The sequence below is a fragment of the Eptesicus fuscus genome, chromosome 4, assembly GCF_027574615.1.
Source record: "Eptesicus fuscus isolate TK198812 chromosome 4, DD_ASM_mEF_20220401, whole genome shotgun sequence".
NCBI lineage: Eukaryota > Metazoa > Chordata > Mammalia > Chiroptera > Vespertilionidae > Eptesicus > Eptesicus fuscus.
In genome coordinates, this window is record NC_072476.1 from 38,953,280 (window position 1) to 38,980,783 (window position 27,504).

Below are 27,504 nucleotides of genomic sequence, written 5' to 3' on the forward strand. Positions count from 1 at the left end.
CTACCTTACTCCATCTAGTTCACCACATTCAGGAAACTGTCCATAAACTTGTAATAAAAAAAGTTTCGTTTTTTAAATATTTTTAACAAATTATATTTTTATTAAAATATTTTCCTATTAAGAATCTCAAATAATGCTAATACTTTCCTTATGATAGTACCTATCAAATAATATTAGAATTGCCTAGACCTGGAGAGCATTATGCTGAGCAAAATAAGCCAGTCAGAGAAAGATAAGTATCACATGATCTCACTCAAATGTGGAATCTAATGAAAAAAATAAACTAATTATCAAAAATAGACCTAGTGTCACAGAAGCATAAACAGACTGTTGAACCTCAGAGGGAAGGCAGGGGAGGGTGGGTGGGAAGAGATCAACCAATGAACTTGTATGCATATATGCATAACCCGTGGACACAGACAATGGGGTGGTGAGGGCCTGGGGGAGGGGGAAGCAGGCTGGAAGAGGTTAATGGAGGAAAAAGAAGGATCTATGTAATACTTTCAACAATAAAGATTTTTTTAAAAAAAGCAGAATTGCCTTCAAGTTTGTCCACAGCCATGGTCAGCAAACTCCAGCCAAACTTCAGCTAAATCTGGCCTGTGGCCTATTTTGTACAAGCTGCAAACTAAGAATGGTCTTTACATTTTTATATGGTTGGGGAAATAAAAGGATTATAATATTTTTCAACACATGAAAATTATATAAAATTCAAAATTTTAGTGTTCATAAATAAATTTTTATGAAGATGAATCCATGCTAATTTGTTTATGTATTGTTATGGCTGCATTATGCTATAAGAGAACAGTTGAGTAGTTGCGAGAGATCCTATGTGGCACTCATCATTTCACACTGCTGCCCAGCATACCACAAACTGCAGTGACTATCATGCTTTTAAATGGAGTGTAGACTATGTATTTCAAATTAGATGGCAAAGTGTTGTGTTTATTATACAATGACACTACACTAAAAAATACAATATACTTGGACTCAAAAGTATTAGTATTCTATTGTTGCATAACAAATTATCAAAAACTTAGCAATACATATTTATTAGCTCACAGTTTCCATGGATCAGAAGTCTGGATATGGCTCAGCTGAGTCATTTGCTTGAGTTTTCACAGGCTTCATTCATGGTATCAGCTAGGCTGCATTCTCCTCTGGGGACTAAAGTTGGAAAGAATCCTCTTGCATGTTCCTTCAGATTGTGGGCAGAATTCATAACCTTGCAGTGTATGACTGAGGGGCCCAGCTTTTTGCTAGCTCTCCAGATGGAAGCCACTCCCAGGTCCTACAGGGTACCTGCAGTTGCTAGAAGTTGCCTACAGTTCCTTGCCACAGGGTTTCTCTGACATGGACACTTACTTCTTCAAGCCCGCAAGAAGAAACTCTGGCTCCAATCTTCTAAGAGTAACTCTTACATAAGGTAACATAACCTTCCCTCATACCTAAGTCCCAATCTTTGAACACTTCTCCCAGATCTTGGGATCTTTGCTATCCAGACCTCTTTAATGCTGCCTAATACTAGAAAGAGCACAGGATTAGAAAAAAAGGAGTCTTGGAATCCCAAATAGTTATAAAACTTTAGACAAGGCTTAATCTGTCTAATCTTATTTTAGTGATTTTAGTGATTGTAAAATAGGAGGATTAGACCAGGAGATTTCTAAAGATACTCTTATATTATGCACAGTATGATAATTACTCTTATTTTATGTAACTGTGATCTTTGACCCTAGCACACTGCTGGGCACTCAGGTCAGTCAACAGCTATTATAGAATCATAAATGAGTTATTTCCATCTCGAAACATTTCTAGGCTTTAGTTTCATGATTTCTATCTAAAGCCCTCCCAGTTACAGATCATCAGACCCCATAACAGGCTCTTCATTCACCTGAAGCACATCACCAAACCCCACATATGCCAACCAAAGTGCAACAAGCGTTCCTAAATCACTTCCTGGATGAGATGGCATTCCCTTGCCTGAATTATTCTTCTAATACTGTCTATATTTCTGCCTTTTGTACTGATTCATCCTAATGCCAAAGAAAACTCAGTTCTAAAAACTAGATATTCTTTTAGCTATTACTGATACCAGAAGCCTCAGAGTCACAAATCCAAATGCCTAAATGGCAAAAAGCAGATAACATAAATGAATGAAACAAGCAAAGTGTAAGACAATAAGGAATATTGGACCCTAGCCGGTTTGGCTCAGTGGATAGAGCTACAGCCTGCAGACTGAAGGGTCCCAGGTTCGATTCTGGTCAATGGCACATGCCCAGGTTGTAGGCTCGATCCCCAATGTGGGGGTGGGGGGGGGGAGGGGCATACAGGAGGCAGCCAGTCAATGATTCTCTCACATCATTGATGTTTCTATCTCTCTCTCCCTCTCTCTTCCTCTCTGAAATCAATAAAAATGTATTTTTTTTAAAAAAGGAATATTGGGAGCTATGGCAAACTGGAAAGCAATTACCCCATTTTATTTTATTTTTAAATATATTTTATTGATTTTTTTACAGAGAGGAAGGGAGAGAGATAGGAAGTTAGAAACATCGATGAGAGAGAAACATCGATCAGCTGCCTCCTGCACACCCCCTACTGGGGATGTGCCCGCAACCAAGGTACATTCCCTTGACCGGAATCGAACCTGGGACCTTTCAGTCTGCAGGCTGACGCTCTATCCACTGAGCCAAACCGGTTTCGGTCAATTACCCCATTTTAAAAGGGGCAGACATTACTCAGCAGTAAACAACTGTTACCATTCAAGAATACTAGATATTCTAATTTTTCAATAAAATCCAGTAACCTAGATTTTTTATTTAAATTATCTTCAGTTGCCCTTTGCTGAGCACTTACTCTGCTAAGTACTTAGACTAACTCATCAATTCTCACAATCCTAAGATACTATTGCAATCCCTAATTTTACCAATAAAAACCCTAAAATTTAGAGACATCTAATTCGACCAGCGTCATAAAATTAGTAAGTGCTGTAAAAAGAATATGATTGCAAAGAATCGTATTCCTGAGGTCATATTCTTATCCACTTTACCTCTAGTTTTTTTTCTTGCTAATTCTGTGACCTCCCAAAGTCTGGTCTGTGCTTGTCTATGTAGATCTGCAGTGTAGGTCAGCTCCCCCTTGCCAGCCTACACTATTAGTATATACAACACCTCAATGTTGCCAGCCCATACTATAAGTGTATACAACACCACAATGCTGCCTAATTTGAAACAACCTAAGGAGTGGGGGACCCACCAGTCAATAACCCCCATTCATGTACACAGGTTTCAAGACATGTATAAACAGAAAGACTATATATAGACACAGCAAAAAAATACAAATCATTAATCTACAAAATTGCAAGGTGTTCTTACTATGATATACTCTTCTGTGGCAATATTCGATTTTTATCAGTAACTTGGTATATCTATTATCAATACAGAGACTTAGAGGGAGATAAGAAATATTAACAAACTTTAGGAAGATGGAAGAAAAGAAGCATGTACTCACAGAAAAACAATGAAGGAAGCTAATGCCCAAACTAAGTGCCAGAGAAGACCACAGCTGAGTAAGGCCAGACAGAAGTCCAGAAAGGCTTCCTAAAGGAAATAGGTGAAATAGTAAGCAGCAGTGAAAAGTGGAGGGAAGCTATGTAAAAGAAAAAAAACAAAAACAAATCTCTAAAGAAACCAAAGAAAGTTCCAAAGGGAAATGGGGAGGAGGGGAGGAGTGGGGAAAGAGAGTAAAACCTGTTCCGATCTGGCATTTTGAAAAACCCCTTGCTTAGAGACTGGTTCCCTGCGTGCTCACCCTATGAACTGACTGGTTCATCCATGAGCACCATCCATGTACACAGGTCTCCAAGAGATTGATGAAAAAAGATAGCAAGAAAATCAAAACAATTTACCCAGAAATATTAACCTAACCCATCATTCACAAACAGGAACTGACAATCAAGAATCACTAGATGAGTGAAGAAAGCTAATAATGAAAGAAAAATAACCCAAAAAAAAGCAAGTAAAAAAAAATCTGAAGGAAGCAGATCATTCAAAAATCAGAAGAGAAGAAAAACAAAAATGAAAACCATTAGATCTTCAGAGGCGTTGGAGAAGAATAATAAATACATAGGCTAAAAAAAATAATGCCACATTAAATGATAACCAAAAATAAAATGGGGCAACAATTCTAATATGTAAAATGAAAATACAAGGAACAAAAAAATAAAGGAAAAAAGACAGAAAGACGACATTCAATATCTCAAACTTTCAACTAATAGAAATTAACAGAGAGAACAAAGAAAATTTAGGTAAAGAAATTTTCCTGAGCTAGAGAAAAAGGGGCCCAGAAAGTGCTAATCAAGAAAGAGTAACACAAAAATACTACTTAGTTCTACTACAAATCCTAATAGTGAAAGAATGGTTAATTGATTTTCAGTTTTTAGAATCCATATTACACCCCACAAATGCAAGATATATGTGATCGAAGAGAATATAATTTTTTTCAACCTTGACAGTGTTAAAATAACACTACAATTGATAGACACTCAGCTAAGAGGGAATAGAAGAGGTAGAAGGAAGAATAGGGAGAGATAAGAATATCTGTACCTTACAAAGTACAAAGTAAATAGATAATATAAAATTTGCTAGAATGAAAAATAGAAATGTAAGAACATTATTTAAAGTGTCAAAACTAAGCAATAGATGAAGTAAACATAACTACCCAAACATTTAAAGACTGAAGGGGAAGTGGGAGTTAAAATCTCAGTACTCTTAGGTATAGAATCCTATATAATAAAATCAACTGAACAGTGGAACGACTGGTAGCTATGACGTGCAGTAACCACCAGGGGGCAGACGCTCAACACAGGAGCTGCCCCCAGCCCGCAGGACTTGATCATCAGATCAGAGCCTGCTGGCCAACCTTTTGGTTCCTTCCCTGGCCAGCAGGCTCCGATTTGGGCAATCGGGGAACCGGGGAAGGGTGGTAGAGGGAGGCGGGGCCAGCTGCCAGCAGCCAGGGAAGATAGCCCTGATTGCAGGCCAGGACAAGAGACTGTACACCCATGTACGAATTTCGCGTGCCGGGCCTCTAGTTAAAATATAATGCATCTGCAAACAAAATTTTACTTTTCCCTTTCCAATTCAGATACCTTTTATTTCTTTTTCTTGCCTAATTGAACTGGCTAGAACTCTCAGTACTGTGATGAAAGTGGTGAGAGTGGGAATCCTTGTCTTATTCCTGATTTTAGAGGAAAAGCTTTCAATTTTTTGCCATTGAGTATGATGTTAGCTGTGGGCTTGTCATAGATGAACTTTACTTTGTTGAGATACATTCCTTCCATAGTTAATATGTTGAGAGTTTTATCATGAAAAGGTGTGTTTTTATCTTTTAAAAAATACAAAGACTGGAGATATAAGAGAAGAGGCAATTACTTATATATTTCAGTATTATTTTAATATTTTACTTTATATAGGCATTAATTTAATAAAATTACTAATTTTATGAACGAACTAATTTTTATCCTAAAATAAATTTAAATAAACATTTTCAAGCCTTGATAAGAATATTTCAAATGATTAAAAAGTAAAGTATTAAGTGACCCTACAAATCATAGTTTTTGTTTTGGTTTGCTTTATTTTGCTTTGCATTGCTTTGCTTTGCTTAGAATGAAAATAAAGAGTCACCAATATTAGAGACAGTTGTGGAGTTCTTAAGCTGAAATCCATGGCCCTCCTGAGCATTTTTCTTAAGAGAAAATCCAACTCCTACCGAGTAGCTCAGGTAGCCCAGTTGGTTAGAGCATTTTAAATTGTGGGTTCAATCACTGTTCAGGGCATATATAAGAATCAACCAATGAATGGATAAATAAGTGGAACAACAAATCGATGTTTCTGTTCTCCCTCCCCCCCCCCCCAAACTCCTTTTAAAGATTAATAAAGTTAAAAAAAAATTTTTTTAGGAGAAAATCCATAGCTTTCAACCAATTACCAAAATATATGACCCTAAAAAAGTTAAGAACTACTGAAATGCATATTGTTATTTTATTTTCTCACTGAATTACTTTGAAACAATCTAAGTACACGATCTATTCTAAAAACTAAATAACATCTGTACTTTACTTAAAACCCAACAATGTTATAGAAAAGTACTTAGGGCAGCTTACAATAGACGCAAGCACACACATACACACACACACACACACACACACACACACAACAAAAGGACTGAGAAATCAGAAAGAAAGTAAAATAATGTTAGAAATAAACTATGTAATGCTAACTGACAAAATGCAGTTCAATACCTATACTTAATAAATTTATTTTTCTGCTTTCTAATAGTCAAGCAAAAAAACAGAAATATAAGTAAATACAAGATTCAGTGTCTATTAAAATACCAGTTGCTAAAAAGCTCACAAATAATCCTAGTATTTATTGTATTATACCTACAGTTGCATTTAATAGAAATGATTACAAATTTCTGAGAAGTTTTAAATTCAAAACTTAAAAAAAGAAAGTGAAAAAATACAGCTTTAAAACTTAAAAATCAGTCATCCATAGAAATAAAAATTGAGAGAAGAAAGTTTCATAGAAATATGCCAGGTTTATAATTTCTTATAACACATTGACTTTTACAAGATATATTACAAGTTAACTGAAATTTCAGACCTTCTACAATAAAAAAAGAATGGATATGCCTTTAGTTAATGTGCATAAAGCTACATGAACATGCATAAATAAATGTTAACAAGACATTTATAAATTTTGATTCTATCATTATTCTCAGCATATTGACTTATTCAAGTATATATTAGACTAAATTTATCAAAAAGATGCATTTTCAAATTGTCCTCGAGAATAGATGAACTAATATAATCAATTGCTTTGCTTTCATAAACAATTATAATTTTGCTATAGTAACATCCACTAATAAAGATAAAAATGAGCTGCTAAATACAAAAAACATTACACATAATCTGATTATATGAGTAGAAGTGTAGGCCACTGGCATACTTCTAGTTTGATGATCACTAATGAATCTTCAAAACATAAAATCACATTTTCTAAACAGCATGGCCCAATAATTTAGGATATTACAGAGCCAAATGACCTCCTTTAGGTGGCAGCTACATAAAACAGAATAAGTAGTGTGAGAAAATATCCGTATAGTATGTTCTGCCTCTTGTAAAACCACCCAGAGCTAGCTAAAGTTTTCAAGTAAACTCTAATGAGCTAGTTCTACCTAGCTTCTAAACTATTTTTGCAATAAATATAGAATTGTTCTATGTACCTTAACATTTAGTAAAAGTTTCTGTAGATATCTTTTCATGTTCAGCATGTTATTCAATGTTCTTTAAAATACAAAATTATAAGGAATGAACATTTTAAAAATTAATTTCTTCACGTTACTTGTCAAAGCATTGATTTCTCACTTGCTTTGTTATCGTAAATGAAAAAATCCATATTTACTATATGAAATGACCCATTCACTGTTTCAAATGCCTTATTCAGTCTTTATAAAAATTACAATACATGTCCCTAGGATTCTCCTAAATCTAAATGAGTAAGGATATTTGTGATGTGAGGGCTAGCTGTTACATCATATGCTTCTATTAGCAGCAAGTGTCCCAGATACTGGTTTCTGGCATGAGCTCAACTGTGGTTGTCTTAGAAAAGACTAAACACTTATTTTTAAAAGCTAAATCATTAACTGTAATGTCAAAAATGGAGATCGACATATAGAAGCAGAGAAGTAGGCTGGACTCTTCTCAAGAGCCAAACATAGTGCCCAAAAGCCAGCTAACCCCAAAGAGCCGAGCCCTAAGAGCTGAAGCTAGTAAAAAAAAAAGAGGGGGGGGGGGCCAATTTCAATTACATACCACAGAAACTTATTTTTGTCTCAGAAATATTTAGTAACTATCATCTACAAAACTTTACATTTTTGAAACCTGATTTGAGTGATGTCCCTTGTATATTCCTATTAAAAGCAAGGATATTCTCGCCTTTAAAAATCACCAGTTCAATTAGAGCAGTGTTCTCCAAACTGTGGATCATGAATCATTAGTGGGTTGTTAAGCCAATTTAATAGGTCCTAAGCAGCAGTTTTGTTTTTGTTTTTTCAGAAATAGTTTCAAATAGAAAAGAAAATGGAGTGCACATATGTAATACGAACACTTGTGTTTAATGAAATTTCTTTGGTTTTTTTATATGAATGTATATGTATCACTGGGTCACAAGGTAAAATAAATTTCTATAGGTTGTGGCAAATTTATTTCCATGAGTTGTAATGAAAAATATTTCTAAGTTTGGAAGCAACTTAGCAGAGAAGTATCAAAATATACTATATTATAATCGGTTATAAATAAAATTTTAAATGAGAACTTTTATTAAAATATAAATTTTCTTAATATACATAAATATTACTTAAAGTCTAATTAAATAAATTTTCTAATTATCCATGTCTGACCGTTCTTCAGTAATTAGGATGATTATTTCGTAGGTCTTCAAAATGTCTTTTGTGCCTCATCTTTTCAATTTCACAGGTGAATTTTTATTCCCATTGACATACCCCTTATCATAGCTAATGAGTCTCAATAGTTGAAAGAATGTTTAATTTGAAAATGTCCAGCTAGGTAAGTATTCATTATAGTACATACACCCAAAAAATCATAGATCATCCTCACCTCCTGCCCCTTTAAGCATGATGGGAATCAAAAATCAAGTAAAGGTCATACTAAATTTATATTACTGAAATATTTACCATCTCAATCTCTATCTATAAACATAAACTTGATTACAAGCCCCAATCACAGGAATGGTATTAAATTTTAAAATCCAAGCCAAAAAGGAAAGTCATGTTCTTTTGCGGGGCACTTACTTTCATTCAACAAATACTGAGTATTTACCTTGTACCAGACACAGGCTAAGGTGCTGGGAATAGAGCAATAAACTTGCCCCAGAAAAGGTCTCATCAACCCTCTTAATGACCATCTACTTCCATGAATGCCAACTTTCTAAAAAGGATATTCTTCTGTCCTTAGCAAAACTAAAAATAGTTGATGCACAGTAGTTAGGTTCCATAAAGTTATTGCAAACACTGAAACAGCCAACACTGAGCCACTGCTCCTAGGAAAAATACAGGCTTAGGGTCCTGCAAGCCTCGTCACATTTTCATAAGCTAATCAATACATAACCTTGTTTTAATGTGTTTCTGTTTAAAAGATACCTTATTTTGCTGAGTCATTAACATTGAATTCACATCCAACAGCACTATAACTAATGCCTGTACTAAGCTCATCTAACACATGTTATTTTCTCCATAAAGCACATCACAGCCTCATTGAATTTAGGAACTCTAACCAGTATTTCAGCACTATGTTTGGGGGCCATTTTAAACAGCAAAATCACCCCTAAAAAAGCACTCAAGCCGAGACCAGTTTGGCTCAGTGGATAGAGCGTCGGCTTGCGGACTGAAGGGTCCCAGGTTCGATTCCGGTCAAAGGGCATGTACCTTGGTTGCGGGCACATCTCCAGTGGGGGATGTGCAGGAGGCGGCTGATCGATGTTTCTCTCTCATCGATGTTTCTAACTCTCTATCCCTCTCCCTTCCTCTCTGTAAAAAATCAATAAAATAAAAATTTTTAAAAAAAGCACTCAATAAGCCCCCAAAGTAAAACAAGAAGGCAGAACTTCGTCCCCTTGTTCAACTTTACCTGGAAATGGCACATCAAGTGACTCAAATTTTTTTCTATTCTGTGTATGCACATCTCTGTGAATGATTGGGAAAGCATCAGGAACATAAACTTTAGCAAGTAGAAAGTATGTAAATATGGAATTTGGGAATAATGAGGATCAACTCTAATAAGGGGAATTTTCTCTTTAAAAGTATTCCATCTAATAAGGAAGAAATTATAGAATTCAAATATAATCATTGTGCAACTCCTAATGAATTACTGGAACAAGGCAAGGATCCTCAATTGCTGCTAACATCACAAAAAGAGAGACAAACTTTTATCTTCCTGATGGTAGAAAAAAAATTGAAACTGAATCTGATCATATCTCTACATCTCACTACCAATTTACAACAAAGACAGCGGACAATGTTTTAACTCTTTAACTTTAAAATAGCCCATATGTTAATCTGATGTCCTCAGGTCAGAAAGCATATTTTATTCAATTCTGTCTCCCCATTATCTATTATAATCCATAGTACACAACAGACATTGGTTAAAAGTTTGCTGAATCAATGAGCAAATGAATGAACAAATGAACTACCTCTTGTAAATTTAGGAATGTTTATTTACATGATCATCCCTTTTTCAAATAGAGGAAAGAAAAAGGTATGGGAAGGCAGCCAATTCGTAGCTCTAAGAGATACTACTATAAGAATTGGAACAACACCTCACAAGTCAAAGGTCATTTATTCTACAATTTCAACTCTCCAATACATAGCTACGAACCAGAAGAAAATAAATTTACTAAAGGAGGTCAAAAAATGCATATTCTGTTCACTAAACAATAAGATCCCCTAAACCCCACTTTAATTTTAAAATAACTCTAGTAAGTTTATACTAGAAATCAAACTTAAAATGGAAAAATTAAGGTAATAGTAAAAATGACCGAAAACAAGGAAGACAAACAATCTTATATACCTTAATAAATTCAGACATCTATGCAGAACAGTGCTTTATCACTGTTGTTCAGAATGAGAGCCCTGTATCAGCAAGAAAAGACCAGAATGTGCTTAGAAACACTGAGAAAATAATACGAACTTATGAAGATTATCAGTTAAAAAATATTTTAGTATAAATTCAATCTTCTAATTTATCTAGCAGGCCATTCCCTGATAATGCCAGATTAAATGAGAAAGTATCTCAGAAGTCAATACTGTTTCACACATGGTTATTTTAAAAAGTTACACTCTTTCTCCTTAACTACAGTGCTAATTTCCTAATTTTAAAAATAAATAATTACAAGTAACAGTCTAATGTATGCGAAGGTCACAAATGTAAAAGGTTCACTCAAGGTTAGTAACATTTGGGAATTTTACATATAATGCTAATATTGTCAAATCTCATCATAAAAGGACTAAACAGTGTAACTGAGAGTAAATCGTAAGTAACCAAGTTACCTTCTACAAATAAGAAAACATGAAACAAGTGACAGAAAAAAGCTGAAAGTACAACCATTTCTCCAGAGAAAGGATTTCCTTCTGCCCAAGAGAATCCTTTCCCAAATTAAGTGCTATAGCCTGAAGACAGAGACACAGAATTTATCCAAAGGCACCCTAATCCCCAAAATTAGCATCAGGGTTAAAGGCCTAGTCTGTGTTTTTTTATATGTAGCAATCAGGGTTGCACTACCCCAGCAAGAAAGAATACTTTCAAAGCATTCTGAAGTCTGCATACCCTGTAAAGTGAGGCTCCCCTAAATCACCATCTCCATCTGATAGACCTCCAGCAATAAAAGCATCATGTTCAGAATTGATGTTACTGTCATGATATTCTGATGTGCAATCAAACTAACTAATTACTAAAAAGTCATTCAATACAGCCAATTTAACTTTTAGGAATGGCTTATTACTGGAACTCTTCTACATTGCTGGTGGAAGTGCAAAATGGCACAGCTGCTTTGGAAAACAGTTTAGCAGTTTCTTATAAAGTTAAACATACATCTGCTGTATGTCCCGATAATTCCAATACTAGATATGAACACTTAGATTCACCAAACAAATAACAAAACAAAAAACTTTTGTTTTCTGGCAGCTTTATTCATATTCACCAAAAACTGGAAGAAACAAAGCTTCAAACTCATGAATGGATAAACATGCTGGGATACATCCATATACCAGAATACTGCTCAGCAGCAAAAAAAAATAAAAATAAAATAACCTGATATACACTACAACATGAATGAATCTCAAATGCATTCTGCAAAGTGAAATAAGCTAGATTCAAAAGGCTACATACCACAGGATTCAAGTTATATTCTATTCTGACAAGGGCAAAATTATAGGACAGAGAACAGATCAGTGATTGCTAAGGACTGGGAGTAGGAGAAGGGGTTGACTGCAAAGGAGCAGCATAGGGAAATATTTTGGAGTGATGGAATTGCTTTGTATCTTGATTACAGAGGGAGTGATTTTTAGTGTGTGAAAATTTTAAAAGAGAAAAACTTTAATATAAAAATGTCTTACAACAAAGTCATATTAACAGAAATGCTCAACACGTGGAATATTTCCTTTAACTACATTAACTGGCTAGCCCATAAGTGCATCTACTATCAACTTCTACCATTAAAAAAAAAAAACTTTCTATAATTATATCTTTATTTTTAAGCCTAGGTAACTACGTCAGATGCTTGTGTTTATTATTTTATTTAAATTAGCACCAATTTATTTGTTTGAAATTTAGCTCATACAACTGTGATGATGCAAACTAAACTGGTTTAGGTGAGCATGGTGCTCAGAGGAATTTAATCAAAACTGCTCCATGTCAAAGTTTTCCCTGTAAAAAATGACTAATCCATGCATTCAGCAAACAAGTAATCAGTAGTGGCCTATTATGTGCCAATCACAGGAAATATAAATGGCAAAGAAGACAATCACAATCCCTGATAGCACATAGCTTAAACAATAATATAAAGTGTGACTAGAGGCCCGGTGCATCAAATTCATGCACAGGTAGGGTCTATAGGCCTGGCCAGCAATCAGGGCCGATTTGTGGGGCGACCAGCAGGGCAATCGAGGGGCACCTGCTGGCACCCGCCTTAGCTGGCCTGGAGCCTGCGGGCTGGGGGCAGCTCCTGTGTTGAGCATCTGCCCCCTGGTGGTCAGTGCGCGTCATAGCGACCGGTCGATCCACCATTCGGTCAATTTGCATATTAGGCTTTTCTTATATAGGATACGTACTACAAGAGAATGACAGTGCTTTCAGAGCACATAGCAAGTGTACATAAACTATTTAAGTTTTATATCTCCCATTATGATTTATACCTTGTAGTGCCTGGTATCTTGGTGAACTCAAAGACACAGCTTAAAGTCAACAAAGAAAAAGCAATCCTAAATGACTCACTAGATCGGGTGGATGTAATTGACATCTTCAGAACATTTCACCCCAAAGCTACAGAATGTACATTCTTCTCAAGTGCACATGGAACATTTTCAAAGATAGACCACATATTGAGTCACAGGCAAAGTCTCTTCAAATTCAAGAAGATTGAAGTCATATCAAGCATCTTCTCAGATCACAATGGCATAATATTAGAAATCAACTATAATAAAAACAATCAAAATATTCAAACAAAAACACAGCTTAAAAGCTGTGCATACACCACAGTACTCACCATCCCATTACCTTCAGTGTTTAAGGATGGAAAGAAAGCAAAGACCACATATATGGAATACTACATGAATAAGCAGAATAATAATCACTCCCCTATAGGGAGGTCATCTTTAGGAAAATACCTATGCAGATTTATTTCTATCACCTTTTCAACAAGCAGCACTTTTTACCAATATAGAATATTGTAGTTATGAACTTCTCTCTTTGAGGAATATTATTTTAAAGGAGGGGGAGCAAGAAAGAAAAGGAGAGAAAAGAAAACACACACACACACACACACACACACACACACACACACACACACACACAGAATGGGGGGAGGAAAACCAAAGTAGGTATAAAGATTTTTGCAGTAAAGTCTTAAAAACAAATTAGGGAAGTTTAAGGAAACTAAAACAGAAGCACTGAACCACACCCCTACTTCTTTCTGTTATGAAAAAGGAAGCCAAGATATGTAAAAAGAGGGCGGCCTGCAGGTGCTTTGGCATGAAGTTATCATGTACAGAGGTAAACTTACATAACCCAAGGACTAAAGTGTGTGTGATGAATACTCAGCTATGCCAAAGTTACCCAAAACATTTTCCATCTCAAGCATCCTAATTACACAATGCTCCTGGGACCCCAATGGGGCTCACAAGTACCAGTCTTAATAATTTGATGTCAAAAAAACAGAAAAGCTTTCAATCACTATTAAAGAAACAAACACAAATTAAAATCAATTGCCTCTTGGTATGTATATATTTACAAGGGAAAAAAAGCAAAAGAAATTTACCAGCATTTTACTGAAATTCCATCTCGGAGGAGTAAGATGCTGAGCAGTTTCCATCAAGAAACAAGGGGTAGAAGCAAAATAATGTGTTCCACAATTCCTTTTTCAAAGTTCTTGCAGTCAAACATGTTTTGGAATTCAGAATTTTACGGGTTTTGACAAGTGATACAATGTGCATACATCAGATATTTTGTAACACCCCTAGAGAAGGCGCAATGGCACACAGAAATCTGGGACAACACACTATCATCAAACGTTTACTATTTCTGCAGAGAAATCTACAAATATGTTAAATAAATACACATTTCACACAGGTTTGTGAAAAAAATCAATTTGTGCCAAACATAAAAGTAAAATTTGCTTTTCAGAGCATTTTCAATGTTAGAATTGTTGATAAGGAATTAGGGTCCTGTAAAACTGTACCCATTACTCCTTTACTAACTGTATGTGCCAAATGTTTCTGGTAACCTTTTTTTTTTTTTTTTTAATTTTATCTTTATCATTGTAGATGTCTTCCCCTTTTTTCCCCCTTGCCCCCCACCCCCAGGTTATCACCCCACGCCAGGCCTTCACTACCCGATTGTCTGTGTCATGGACAATGCATTTATGCATATAAATTCTTTGGTTAATCTCTTCCCACTCCATTCTTTCCTTTGAGGTATGCTAATCTTATCATGATACTAACTTTATTGTAGTACTGAAGTATTTTGGTAAACTCTAAATACTTCTAAGTCTTCCATAGGTTCACATATAACATGTCCTCTAAACTCCAACCACTCTTAAATGTCTCTACCACAAAATCTCCTACTAAGAAAGTTTGCAAAAATATGACCCTTGAAATTTATAGAATTGCCCAATTTAATTTTGCCACCATGCAAAAAATGTTCATTGAATAAATTTAACATAGTGAACTCATAAAATGACTTGCTCTCATTTTGTCACCAGAAAAATGCTTTAAGTAGTAAAGGTGTTCTTGACTTATGAAGCAACATCAAATGAGTCACCAAAAGGACCCTGATTTGTCATAAGTGACAAGATACAATAACCATAAAACCCTAGTATCAATGTTTACATATGTAAACATTCACTATGTACAATATACACAATATACTATGTATACAATACACCATAAGTAAACTATTTTCACTGAGGGAAAAACAGATGTAGTTATTTGTCAAGAACTGTACAAAGAGAATAAAGCAGAAGTGCAGTTAAACTAAAAAACCATTAAGGTCCCTTCAGTCCTTGAAAAATACAACTCAACGATACTGTACATATGATAAATATAACCTAAAACTAAAAACTTTTGAAGAGCAACAATTCTTCTTGCCTTTTTATAACTTAAACTTTAAAGATATAATTTTTACCACTGAAGTTTAAGATTTCCCGGGTCATCCAAATTGAGGCCTTAATTTATTCTTGATACATATTTCCCTTTAACAAATTTTCCAAATGTCAAAAATCCTCTAATTTTGGTGCTTTGCTTATCAAAAATTGCTAACAAGCACCTTGGCTCAGTGGATAGAACATCGGCCTGCAGATTGAAGGGTCGCAGGTTCGATTACAGTCAAGGGCATATGTCCAGGTTACAGGCTCAATCCCCAGTAGGGGGGGCGTTCAGGAGGCAGCCAATCAATGATTCTCTCTCATCACTGATGTTTCTACCTCTCTCTTCCTATCCCTTCCTTTCTGAAATCAATAAAAATATTTTTTTTAAAAATTGCTAACGAGCAATGAGTAGAGTGGCCTCACTAAGGATTCTGGGTATGGAACTATAAAAAGAAATCACTTCATTAACCTGATCCTCTTGCAAATATTTTTTAGGCATTTCTTATCTATCTTCATACCTCCATTCCCGAATAAAAAAAGAACATGAAAGTAAAAAAGGAAGTCGTTTTTCAAAAAAGAGCTAACATATGTATAAAGAGAAGGATAAATCAGTCATTTTCAATGCTGGAACCACCTGTGAAAATCCTAAAATATATCATTAGTGTCCTGGCCCCATCCTCAGACTCAAATACAAATTAACATGGGTAGCATCCCAATATCTATCATTTTTTTTAAGTTCCCCAGAAAAATTGTTAATGTGATGTCAGGACTGAGAATCTTTGGTACAAACTGCCTTCTCCATAAACCCTTTCCTCTTACTTTTAGTAAGTGGTAGCACTCCCAGCTCTACAAGAACTACAAGGATTATATTTAAAATTTGTCCATTTTTCTTCTCTCATTTACTTTGTCACACACACACACACACACACACTATATATATATATATATATATATATATATAGAGAGAGAGAGAGAGAGAGAGAGAGAGATAGAGAGACAGAGAGAGAGAGAGAGAGAGAGAGAGAGAGAGAGAGAGAGAGAGAGAGAGAGAGAGATTGGTAAACTCAAAATACTGCCCTGGCCAGGTGGCTCAGTTGGTTGGAGTATTGTCCCATACACCAAAAGGTTGCAGGTTCAATTCCCAGCCAGAGCACATACCTAGGCTGGGGATTCAATTCCAGTCGGGACACATACAGGAGGCAACCAATGGATTTTTCTCTCTCTCTAAAATCAATAAACATATCCTCTCGTAAGGATCAAAAAAAATTTTCAGTTGGAAAAATTTAAACAAGTGCATATAGTAAAATTTATTTTAGCTTAATTATTTCATTCCCAAAGTTCAGGATTTTATTTTTCAGTTTTCAAAAGACAACCTTCACTTGTAGGATATTTAGATAAACAGCAGAGCATATAATAAGCACACAATATGCATTCCAGTTATCAACTTTCAACAGATTATCAGGAAATACTCAAAAGAATGATTTTAAAAGGCCAATTATATTTTGATATTTTATTAACTACAAGTATTTTCAGAATCTCAAATATGTTTAAAAAAATTAGCCACAATATGCCTTGACATTCATATAACAGAAAAAAAGTCAGTAATATTCCATATTTAAATGACAATTGGCATTACAAGATTCCACATCTTTATAATTTACACTTCTTTATAATTTACACTGTTCATATTGTTTTCAGGTCCCTGGAATAAAAGGAAAAAATAAAATAATGTCTTATAAAAAATATGCATCTACAGTCCTGGCCAGTTATAGTGTCATATTCCAAAAGGTGGTAGCGGGTTCAAGTCTCAGTCAGGGCACATACCAGGTTTCGTGTTGGATCCCAGGTCAGGGAGCATGCGGGAAGCAACCCATCAATATTTCTCTCTCACATAGATGTTTCCCTCTCTTCTCTCTCTCTCTCTCTCTCTCTCTCTCTCTCTCTCTCTCTCTCTCTCTGTCTTTATCTCCCTCTCTCCCTTCCTCTAAGATCAATTTTTAAAAATGCATCTACAAACACCAATTTCTTTTTTTAACATCACCAACAACTGATACCTACTAGTTTCACTCCCAACACAATAGCAGGCTATTTTTGCATGCCAAATTAGTATTTTATCAAACGGCCTTGTAGCCATGAATCTCCACACAGTAAGACTAGTGTAATAATGGGAATTTTCTCTTCTCTCCCTATTACATTACCTACTATATTTGCCTGTCATTTGAAAGTATTCATTACTAGAATATAAAATAAGTATTTCACAGAAATAGAAAATAAACATGACACAGACTGGGTGTAAGGGAAAAACCATTTTTCACTTCCTTTTTTACTAAAGGAAACTCTGACTGTAACTTTGACTCTACTATACTGTACTCTAATATACTGCCAAGTCAAAACCAAACAAGTTTAAAAAATAGATCATTAATAATTACAAAATATTCAGAACTCTACCACTTTTATAAAGTACACTTGGATCAAAAGGTATCATATGGCCAATTTCAACCTTAAATTTTAAAGTAAATAATTTTAATAAGCCTAATTTTAAAAATAATGACAATTATTAAGGTCTGAGTGTATGTGAGGCACACTTTATTCAAGGTAATACATGGCAGCAGAATTATATGTTAAAAAAATAAACTGGAAGAAAACATCCTACATTCCAGTATTCCACTTTCCATACTCAAAATAAAAAACATTTCCTCTTTTTTCTGATGGTAAAAATAATACATAATCATATCTGAAAATTCCAACAATACAGAGAAGTATAAAAAGTATAAAAGCAAAAATCATCCCAAATCTCACTACTTACAAAAACTGTCATTAACATAAATATCCTTCCCAAGGGTGAATGGATTTATTCTGTATATTTACAACAATAATTACAACAATTACAAAAATTATAATAATTAAGTCTATATATTTATTCAGTTTAAATACATATATGTGTGTATACACAAACACATATACTCTTTTATATATACTGAAAGCAGAGAAATCTTTAAAATAGCAACTTTCATGAAAATAAAAATATATACTGTATATTGTTCCAAGCAATCACACTGTTTCTGCATTTTCATTTAAGCAAGCCATGTTTGAGGTTATTTTGTGTGTATGGTGGGGGGAGGGGAGGTGTTGATGTTGATGATGTTGACTGCTTAGAAGATTAAAAGATTTGTCTGTTGTTTTACTTAAAAAAAAAAATTATAAACCATCTAGCCACAATTTTACATAGCCTGGGAACACAGATATCTGCACTAAAGGTAACCAGTTGACTGATTAAAAGAACTATCCCAGCCCTAACCGGTTTGGCTCAGTGGATAGAGCATTGGCCTGTAGACTCAAGGATCCCAGGTTCGATTCCAGTCAAGGGAATGTACCTGGGTTGCGGGCACATCCCCAGTAGGGGGTGTGCAGAGGCAGCTGATTGATGTTTCTCTCTCATCGATGTTTCTAACTCTCCCTTTCCCTTCCTCTCTGTAAAAAATCAATAAAATATATTTTTTTAAAAAAAAAAATAAAAACTTGCCCATGATCCTAAGCAAAACAGCAAAGTAAACAATAGGTTTTCAAGGCCTCCCACCTTTTGGTCAGAAAGAACACTGGCTCTAGCACTTAAGATATGAGAGATCTAACTTCCTTTGATTCATCTCAATTCTAAAATTCTGTGATGCCTGCCTCCCCATTCTCCCACCATTCATTCATTTTGCTGCTCTCAAGATATTTAAAAACTTTACTTTCCCTCCTATCTCACTGGGATCCCACGATTCAAAATAAACCCTTCCTCTGTTTGACAACTCATGCACTTATTCTGCTCTAGGGATGAATAAAGAAATCTGATAAGATCAAAGGTGTGGGCAATTTTTGGTGAGGAGGGAGGGCAGCAACTCAGAAAAAAATATATAAATAAATTTATCAATAGAAAATTTTAATTTGAAGTTAAAACAGCTTTATGAGTTCCATGAAAAACATGTATGTATAATCTTACAACTTAGGTAATGGATTTTATTGATTCAAAGTTAGTCATTAAGAAAATTAGTGTTTTTAGCTCCTAAAATATTCATACCTGAGCATATTTAAGATGGTAACATAGAAGCAGCTTTCTAATCTTTCATCCATTACATTTGTACAATGCTTTAAAGTTCAAAGTGCACTTATATGCATTATTTATTTTCATTCTAAAACAAACAGATGTAGTGGTCACTATTGATTTGTCTCTCAAACATCCATTTCTCCCACATTTTTCTTTACCGCTATGTTTTAAATATCCTCCCTCTACCATGTAATTCAGGGAAATGTAATGCCATTCCCAATTGCAGGGATATATCCTGATTAGTAAAAACCAACCATGATAGCCCCTTTCCCCTTGTCCTACCTGATTAGGAAGTAAATGTATGTGACTTAATTCTGGTAAATAAAACATGAAGAGAAAAGTATGCAGGTAGGCTTGTGAAAAGATTTCCTGGCCAATGCATGTCTAGATGTAACCTTGCTACCAGCCGGGGGATGAATCCAACACAAAGGGAAGAGGTGAGCCAAGAAAATCATAGAGAGGCAGACCAAAGCTCTGAAAAACTAGCCCTATCTCCACACTTCAGTGTTCCATTGAAGTAGCTACTGCATGTCAGGCATTGTAAGGTGATGACATCAAGATAAATAGTATATCCCATCTATCTTTCCTTTCCCAACCTGGACCTCCTTCTCTCCCTAAAAGTTCTCTTTTGTACTTAGGCCGAGCTAGGTAGGCAAGAAAAGGAGGGTAGCTACTAAAACCTGTTAGATCAACACGCTGTGCAACAAGCACAAGTGCTCCTGGTACACATTAGGGTATGGCATTTCCTCTTCCAAGGGACCATTTCCTCTACCAATTCATTCCAGCAGTTCCTACGCAGGTTGAGGAGACACTGGAATTATAAAACAGCTTCTCTCCAACCCTGATGCTGTATAAAAGCTAAAAAAGTAGCATATGAAATCCGATGAGGGACCAAATCAAGAAATATGTGAGAACCACGGATTGATCATATGACTAGATAACTAAGCAATTCACCCTAAAATATGAATGACTATAGGTTCAAGAATAGCAATATTTCTCTTTTAAAGAGGATGCTATTAAATAAATCTCTAAGAGAGAGTTTAACCTTTTGCACTCGGATGTCGAGTGTGACTCGACACGGTTAGCATTAGAATAAAGCAATCTAGAAAAAAGCAAGCGAGTACAAAGGGATAAAGTAGGTGATATTTTAGAAACAGATAGTCTCTTTAATATATTTTTATTAACCAACAGCTCTTAAGTTAGTTCAAAAAGGGAATCATTCAAATATTACATACCTTAAAATTTTTGTTGCAACTAAAAACATTAAAATGTACATTCTCAAGACAATTTTTTAATGCAAGACTATCATCTTTTCTTAAGGGTCTATGAATTGTAGATCTATTTTATCTTTTTCCAAAAACCATGTCCATAGTACATCACCTGTGATTTCCAATTTCTATTTCTTAAACATGGAAAGACATCTCACAAATGCTTAAAAGCAAGCAGAAGCTTTTTAGATTTTTATAATTTTTCCCCTAACCATTTAAACTTATTTCACCCACACTTATTTCAACTGTAATTACAACATCAGGTACAACTGCCATTAACAATTTGTTGGGTATAAACACAAATAATTCTTAGTAAGTATACAGTAACTGGTTGGAGTAAAAGTTCAAGAACAAACTAGAGTCTACTGCCATTCAGTGATGTAGCAAGAGCATCAAGCAGTAAATGAAAAGTACCACTTAATCTTTTGAGTGAGTTAAGCACAAGAGAGTTAAAAGAGATTCGTAGTCTATAAAAAGCTGCTCCTAAAAGTCTTTGCTTACTTATTCTATCTACCAATCAACCCTGTAACAACTCATACATATCAGCAACTTCTGAATCTGCTTCTAAGATTTATACAGTGCCAGACATCACACCTGGGCACTTTATATGAATTTTCTCAATCTCTTTTTAAGGAAATTTTATTGATTTTTAGAGAGAGAAAGGAAGAGGGAGCAAAAAACACCAATGTAAGAGCTAAACATCTATCCCTTGTCTCCTGCATGCCCCCTACTGGAAATCGAGTCCACAACAGGGCATGTGACCCGACTGGGAACCTATGGCAACCCTTTGGTGCACTGGACAATGCCCAACCAAAGGAGCCACACTGGCCAGGGCAAATTTTCTCAATCTTGATGAAGAACATAATCACAGAATAACCTCTGCCTTTATTTAATTTTAAAAATGTGTTGGGAGCTTTTTTGTGTGTGTGCATGTTGATTTTTTAAAAATATATTTTTATTGATTTCAGAGAGGAAGAGAGAGGGAGAGATAGAAACATCAGTGATGAGAGAGAATCATTAATCAGCTGCCTAATCCGGGCATGTGCCCTGTCTGGGAATCCAACTGTGACCTCCTGGTTCATAGGTAGAAGCTCAACCATTGAGCCATGTTGGCTGGGCTGATTTGTTTTTGAAATGGCTACACAACCACACAGAACAGTATCCTCATAACTAAAGAAAGTAGTTCAACACAAATCAGCTAAATAAATATAATAATTTTGAATACAGCTAAAATCTGACATTACTTCACTAACGAAAAAAGCAATAGAAGTTTGTTTAAGAAAAAGATTATCGCTGAAACTGGTTTGGCTCAGTGGATAGAGCGTCGGCCTGCGGACTAAAAGGTCCCAGGTTCGATTCCAGTCAAGGGCATGTACCTTGGTTGCGGGCACCTCCCCAGTAGGGGTTGTGCAAGAGGTAGCTGATCGATGTTTCTCTATCATCGATGTTTCTAACTCTCTATCCCTCTCTCTTCCTCTCTGTAAAAAAATCAATAAAATATATTTTTTTTAAAAAAAGATTATCATGAGATTTTATACCAATGAATGCTATAAAAAATGTAGACGTGATTTAGCCAGATGTGGACATAACTTAGCTAGAGATGTTTCGTTAAATTAAACTACAACTGTGATATAACATTGTAAAGAAAATGACCAAACTGTGTAGACTCGTATCTATCAAATACATAAACACTTCAAGTTCACAGTTAAGAGTTCTTTTTGATAATTAAGATGATGAGCATGGAATCGCATGAGAAAATATAACCAATCACTTACTATAGTTTAAGAACAAATCATACACGTCTTCTGAAGGTCCCACAATAGGAGGAAACACATTTATAGTTTCTAAATCTTAGCTTTGAGAAAGGAGCTGGAGAAAACATGGCTAAACAGCAGCCTCCACTGTGTCTCTAAAACTTATCTGTCCCCATATATCTCTCATTCCATTTTTTCTGAGTAGTTCAGAAACTCGCCAAGGTCACTCTGTATGAATGGGTAATACACACTTGATTTCTACACATTAAGAATCCCAAGTATAGTTCTATACTGCAGATCGACACAAAAGTGATACTCTGAAGTAGCTTAAGTTACTAAAACCATACTGTCTGCTCCTACAGAATCTCTATAGTTAGAGAACTTCAGATACCCCCAAACTGCTATTTCCAAAGAAATTACATCTTGACAAACCAACACCCAGACACATTTTAATAACACCAATCAATGCCACTAGGTGTAACTGCTTGAGAAAAGAAAAATAAAGAAAAAAGAAATAAAGAAATGGAGGGAGGGAGTGAGAGAGGGAAGGAGGGAGGGAGGGAGGGAGGGAGGGAGGGAGGGAGGGAGGGAGGGAGGGAGGGAGGATTAGAAAAAAAACAGATCACTTCGTGGTTTCAGACTTTGAAACCAGAAATAAACATTTTTTTAATTTAAACATGTACTGTGCTACTTTCAAGATATAAAACAGATTGCTTAAACTCTAGAAGATTCTTTCCTACAGTCAAAGTGAGAGTTTATGCCGCTTAACTCATAGAATTGTCTGAAGAGTAGTATTTATTGTATGGTCCCTATACAAAGTAGGCACTTAAATTGTAACAGGTATTGTTATTGGGAGGTTCAAAATAATACAATTTCAGTTATAATGTAATTCCTTTTTGAAGATTAAAAGGAAAATAGCAAAAAACTATTAAACAATCTTCTCTGTAACATGATTCAACATGAACTTAAACACTGATGTTGAGAGAGTGGTATTTTTCTAAACACTATGACAATAACTTAAATAATTTTAGGGTCATCTGGTATTTAAGATGACTAAAAACCTTATACATATTTATCTGGAACTGTGGAAGTCTCTCCTTTTATCATCTCCCTATTAAGTCAATTCTCTTTGGATGTAGACTCCTTACATTTTACTTTAACCATGGTAAATCTCACCTTCAAACGTGTAACAATAATATAACTATCCAATGAACTGTATTTTGTTTTGTTACTTAACATTTCAGCATGCCCTCTATTTCGTTTGATACATCCTTTTGGCAAGCCCTTTGAAACTAAACAACCACCTGTTCCATTCTGAAAAAATCTGAACCAATAACTACCAGAATAATGGCCCAGTCCCAGCATGGAGGGGATTACAGAGGGGACACAGAGAAGTAAATGGACTGCTGGTGTCCATTTATTCCTGAGTCACATTTTTACAGTCTGGATTTATTTCATGTAAAACCAATTACCAGATTACCAGACACACCCATATTCAAATGCAAGTAAAGAAATATGGTAAGCCATGTATGAACTGTTTTAGATTTTGTACTTTTCTATTTTCCTCCACTAGCATAAATAATTAGTTGACTATTCTGTTACATTTTATTTCCTTCATTTTACTATCCTTATTTGCCTTACCTACTTCCTATCAGCATAGACTCTATACACTTGTACCTTCATACCTCAGAATGACTCATTTTTAAATACAAGGAAGGCATGCTGGATTTCCCTGGCCTGATCTCCACCTACTTTCATAGCTTCCTCTCCCACAAAGACCTCCTGGCACAGCAGCCTTTTATGTCCAGCTCTACAGGCCCCTTAACATCCAACCCACATGCCTGCGCTCAGGTCGTTCCCTTTACCTGGAAAACTGCACCATACACACACAGCCCTCTCATTTTGCCCATTAAAATATTTTAAGGCCCAAATGGAGTGTTACCAGCTGTAAACTCATAATTCCCCAGTCAAAAATTAGTCACACACACACACACCATGTTTCCATGCACCAAATAAAGCCCACAGGAGTTTTGTGTTGCAATCATATCTGTGCAAGTCTGTTTCTCCCTTGAAGGCAGCTACTGGGTTTCATTCATCTTCATATTCTACCCACTCTTCCATCCTCACCACACAGTAAAACTCCCTTGCACATATTAAAGGTCCAGGTTGAACTATACTATCCTTGATTCTAATCCCAGTCCTTTTTATTTGAGGGAATAAAAGATTTTCATGTGTTGAAGATTTTATTAATAGTTAATACTTGCAAATATAATGATGAAAACATTAATAACTACAGAATGCATTAACTTTTTAAGTTTGTTATTGCAACAGAGGTCAATGAGCACAATAAATCATCCATAAAGATAATCATTTCCCAAGAGCTCCCCAAAAGTCTCATACATATCAACACTTAAATTAACTTTTCTGTCCCCCATTTAATAAAAACTACTTATACCTGATACATACCCAGAAATGCAAACTCCCTGAAAACAAAAGTGTCTATACACCCTGCTAAGAATCTATGTCAAAGCCATGTAATTTATTTGATAACATCTTTCTTCCAGTGCCCATAAATATAGTTTTCATCTTTTGTGCAACTCTAAAGGCTAATGTATACAATGGGGGCAACGTTTCGGAATAATTGTAAAATACACTAAGTACATCTCTCTCCCCCCTTCCCCAAACAGCTATTAGGAATGCCACAAACCAGATCTAATTTTTGGTGGAAAATGTTTTCTTAAATCTGGCCTGAGATCTTTCTAATTTAAAATCATTCTTATTATAATTGCTGTGATCTTTTTCTCACACAATTTATTTATTTTTAGGAAAAGAAAGGCTTCCTCAAAAATATATACATCGCTTTAAAAATTAGATAGTTATAGTTTAAAAAGTATTCCAACTTAGATATAGTTCAACTTATTTTACTATCTGTGGGCAAACGTCATTCATATCACAAGAACTGCAAAAGCAGAAGAAACAAATATTGACTTATTTTCTTAGCTTATTAAAAATCAGTCGGTATTAAATTTTCCAAGTCGATGTTCTAACACAATAGGTTAAAAGGGGGCCCCTTGCTGACCAGCCTTAGGACTCATTGCACCAGAGTTAAAACATTCGCACCGTGTGGCAACAGTAGCCATCTCCCACACAGCCTCTCTCCCACCCATTCACTTTTCCTCCTTCCCTGGGAGAACCAGAACGGCCATAACACCGACCTACCTACCCCCACCCCGCCACAACACACATCTCCATCACCACCCGCGGAAAAGAAGTGTGGTGGCTGTGGACCATGAGAACCGGCGCTTCTGTGTGTCACTTCCCCTGCATGTGGGGTAAACAAACCAGCGCCGTAACAGTAACCAGCAGAGCAATTTTGTTACTCCGACTAATGCCTTGGTTAAGTTTTCAGCTAAGTCAGAAGCTCTACCAAGTAGGTAAACCCCTGCCCCCCTGCCTTAAAACCAATGCCCCAACGGGAAGTTTACCCTGAAATGAATGCTGGCTGGCCCCTGACACCTCCTCCCATCGGATCCGTGCCTTCCTCCCTCCTGCCCAGAACCCCCACTCCGAAGGTAATTGGTCTGGACACAATCAAGGAGTGCTGGAAACTGCACTCCCGACCTCAAAGCCCTCCCCAAAGGAGCCCTGCCTTTTCCCAGCTCGCCCACCTCCCCCCAGACCCCACTCGCGCCGCACCACTCGGGCAACTTGTGCAGCCAGCCCGGCCCGCCGCCCGCGGCCCCCTCCCTGCGCCCCGAGCCCTCCGCGCCCTCGCCCCGGCCGCGGCGCCCACCCCCCCCGCGCCCCGCGCCACCGTGCCTCCCGCCCGGGGCCTCGCCCACCCTCCTCCGAGGCCCCCGCCCCCTCCGCACCCCACCCCACTCAGCCCGGGACCCCAGCCCACCCAGCCCCACCCGGAAAGAAGGGAGCCGCGGCCACCGAGAGGCTGCCGCCGAGCCACACGGCCCGGCGCCGACGCGAAGGGGGCTTTACCTCAGAGGCGCGGCCGCGAGCAGCGGGGTCGGTCCGGGCGCGGGCGGCGCCCCCGGTCCGTCAGTCAGCGGCGGCGGGGGCAGCGGCGGCGGCGGCACATCACACCCGCCGGCGGCCGGAGGAGGAAAGCGAGCCACGCAGGGAGGGAGCGAGCGAGGTAGGGGGGGAAGGACCGAGCAAGGGAGGTAACGCAGCTCGGCTCGCGCTGGGTCCCTGCACTCCTGCCGGTGCCTCCTACCGCCGCCTGTGGCTGGAGAGTCGCCGCCCGGGCCGCTGCTGCCGCCACCGATGCAGCCGGGAATGAATGCACAGCAGCGCCTCGCTTATCCGGAGGTCAAACATCCTTCTGCCTCGGGCATCCGGATCGGCGCCGGACCCGGAAGTGAACGCACGGGGAAAAAAAATAAAAAAAGGAAAGCGTCTCTCTCCTGCCGCGGCGGCCCCCACGCCGCCCGCAACAGCGAAAAGAGCCGAGTGGAGCCGAAGATTACACTGGCTTGCTCGGATTGGTCGGCTCGCCGACCGGAAGAGAGGCAGCACGCTGATTGGCTGGCAAGGCGTGTAAAGACCAGACCACTCCTTCCCGCCCACTTCCTCCTAACGAGCGATGTGTAGGGGATAACCTGGAGTAGTTGTGTTTCTCTAGTGGAGAGGCTTGGCGAAGTTTGTGGAGAGAACTGGAAGGAAAACACCCATGGTTCAGGAAAGCTACTAAAAATTCCGTGGCTTGAGTGAGCATAGAGTCTAAGTGCGCCATTGTGCCAACTCAGGGTGCCCAGGCTTTCCCGAGGGTGCCCAGCACAGCCCTCCACGTGCTAAAGAGTTTTAGGACCTGGTCTAAGGGAGGGACAGTACTGGCAGGTACGCCCACATTTTTTGTAACCCAGTGCTGTACCAGGGATTCAGCTGCTCAGTTTGTGAGTTCAGGTAATCCTCTGAACTATATAATGTAGTTATTATCTCAGTTT

At 37.1% G+C, this 27,504-nt stretch overlaps 1 long non-coding RNA gene across 1 annotated transcript; it reads right to left on the reverse strand.

Moving 5' to 3' along the window:
* On the reverse strand, positions 1-27,005 carry LOC129148830 (uncharacterized). Its single transcript, XR_008555802.1, has 3 exons — positions 26,537-27,005; positions 1,063-1,167; positions 1-47 (listed from the first exon to the last, which is right to left on the reverse strand). It is a non-coding gene; the product is annotated as an uncharacterized LOC129148830 (long non-coding RNA).
* Between the last annotated feature and the right edge of the window lie 499 nt (positions 27,006-27,504).